General features: G+C 38.6%; 1 long non-coding RNA gene across 1 annotated transcript; it reads left to right on the plus strand.

Annotated features, from left to right (window-relative positions):
* The first annotated feature begins 1,219 nt into the window (after positions 1-1,219).
* On the plus strand, positions 1,220-2,092 carry LOC127077798 (uncharacterized). Its single transcript, XR_007787576.1, has 3 exons — positions 1,220-1,308; positions 1,393-1,520; positions 1,610-2,092. It is a non-coding gene; the product is annotated as an uncharacterized LOC127077798 (long non-coding RNA).
* Positions 2,093-2,328: the final 236 nt, after the last annotated feature.

Raw genomic sequence — 2,328 nt, forward strand, 5'->3', positions numbered from 1 at the left:
TCTTCTTCCTAACCGTGAATACCTTAAACCTTTTTTCAATCCTCTCTCTAAATCCCTAAACGGAACTTCTACACCCTTAAGTGCCTCCAACACTTACCTTAAACCTATCAACTTAAATCGATAACAACAAAACTATCCTTAAGCCACCAATTCAAACGCACACAAACAAACCTTAAGATTCACCAACAACCAAAACAAATCGCAACAGTATGGTAAAAGGCATGCACAATCATTTATACAAAAAAAAGAAATAGGTTTAATGCATAAGGAAGAGATCCGAAGCTCGCCGGAAAATAGAGTTCCCGACGAGCGTACCGGCGATATAATCCAACCTCGAGGTATTTCGATTCCTTCTCCTTTTCTTCCTTCTGAGCTTTGATCCTCCTTTTTCTACGCTTCCTCTTCTCCTTCGTCTTTCTTTACGATTTGGGTTTGCTTTGGTTTTGACAGGGGTTTAGCTCGAGCTTGTTGAGCTTCAGTGTGAAAATCTCAACAAGTTCAAAACTGAGCTTTTTTAACTAGGGTTTTGGGGTGATTTTTTTCAGAGTAACGGCGCAGAAATTCGGATCCCTACTTCATCACTGGAGGTCCTTATTTATAGCGGTTTGGATGTACGAGGTTTAGAATTCCTCTCTCATGAGCTTGGCAAATTAGTGGGAGAATCATTCCGTTAGGTAGCAGAATTTTTCAGAGTTAGTGGTGCTTCAAATCGGTGTGGTCCTTCAAATGGCAGGATGAGGTTTTGTCTGTAGTGAATCCATGGTAACCACCTATTTTTTACTTTTCACTGCAGTAAATGTCTATTTTAACCACGTTTTGATTTTTGTAACAGGATATGAATTTTGCAGTTTTGATTCTTTACAGGTCATGTACCAGTCAATTTCATGAAGTGGCTTGTGCATAATTAACAAGTTAAGGTATCAAAGTCCATTCTTAGGATGCTTTTTTTTTATGTACAAACTTGAAAATAACTTGTTCTTCATTTGTTTATTGTTCTACTCTTGGTCTGGCTATCGTGACGTTATCCGGTATTAACATGATCATCCACATGATACAGCCTTTTTTTCGACTTATCAGAATTTAAATGCAGCGGATTTTGAGAGGTGAACTGGAGAGAAGGTTTTCTTAGTCACCGGTACTGTGCGTGTGTTCGCATTGTAGCCGTGGTTCCTTCCACCTTTAATTGCTTCTTTGTGCTGCTGAAATTAACAATGTTGCAGCAAAATTGATCTTGATTCACTGGTTTGGTTGCTTGCAGGTTGGACTTAGCTCACAGTTTTGCTAGGTGCCACGGTAGCTTGCGGCGTGGTACTATAAATCTCTTGCTGCTTCGACAATTTTTGGATATCCGAAACTCTTGGGAATTTATGGAATGGCTTTGTTATATTGTAGGGTGCTGCTATGTGCGAAAGAACAACATCCTGCATGCTTCCGTCTGGGGTGATATCCAATTTTGAAATTTGAATATCTCCTATTGACAAAACTGTGGAGTATGTGAACTTAACGGACCAACGACATAAGTATGCATTTATCCTTATTCAATCCTTTTTATAAAGCTGCAGGTGTTTGAAAAGGAATCCCATTTGATATCTTTTATGTTTTGTTTCAGTTGATTGGTGTTTACTGCCAGTTGGTCGTGATTATGTCGCTAAGTCCAGAAGCATCGGCTTTTCCTTCATCATCTGCTAGCATGTCAATTTATCCAACCTGTTTACCATCATCTTTACTACATGACACGAACTTAGTGCATTCTGCAATTCTTGTGGCGATGTTTGCAACAAAATTTCCATACGGACTTGGGGTGGCATGCCGTCAAACTGCTAAGGATTCGAAACAAACTGCCTGTAGCACTTGTCCATAATAATTTCTTTGTATTTAAAGTCCCAAGATACATGGTGATAACCTCTTGACAGGATTTCCAAAATTAACCGTTTGTAAGCTTTTTTTCATATTTGCTTTGCGGACAGTGGGTTTTATTCATGTACGCACACCATCATTGTCTTTATTTGCCCAATGATTTGTCTTCCAATTGCTTGCTTGGGAACCGACTTGGCATGAACACGTCATGAATGAGTTTAATACCAAGTCACATTAACTCTTTGTATATATGTACCTTGATGTAAAAATGAAACTTTGATATTTAATGATTGTTTATGAATGAATGACATTGAATGCGAGTGACTTGAGTTAACTTTTGAAATGCAGTATGTTGCAAATAGACATGTGAACCAAATATCCATGCATGAATAATGAAAGAACCCTGACTAAACCATTGGCCATGTGTGGGTAGTACACGGTTTAAACGAAACTATATGCCTTAGCAAGAAC

Source organism: Lathyrus oleraceus, chromosome 1 (genome assembly GCF_024323335.1).
Source record: "Lathyrus oleraceus cultivar Zhongwan6 chromosome 1, CAAS_Psat_ZW6_1.0, whole genome shotgun sequence".
In the NCBI taxonomy this organism is placed as follows: domain Eukaryota; kingdom Viridiplantae; phylum Streptophyta; class Magnoliopsida; order Fabales; family Fabaceae; genus Lathyrus; species Lathyrus oleraceus.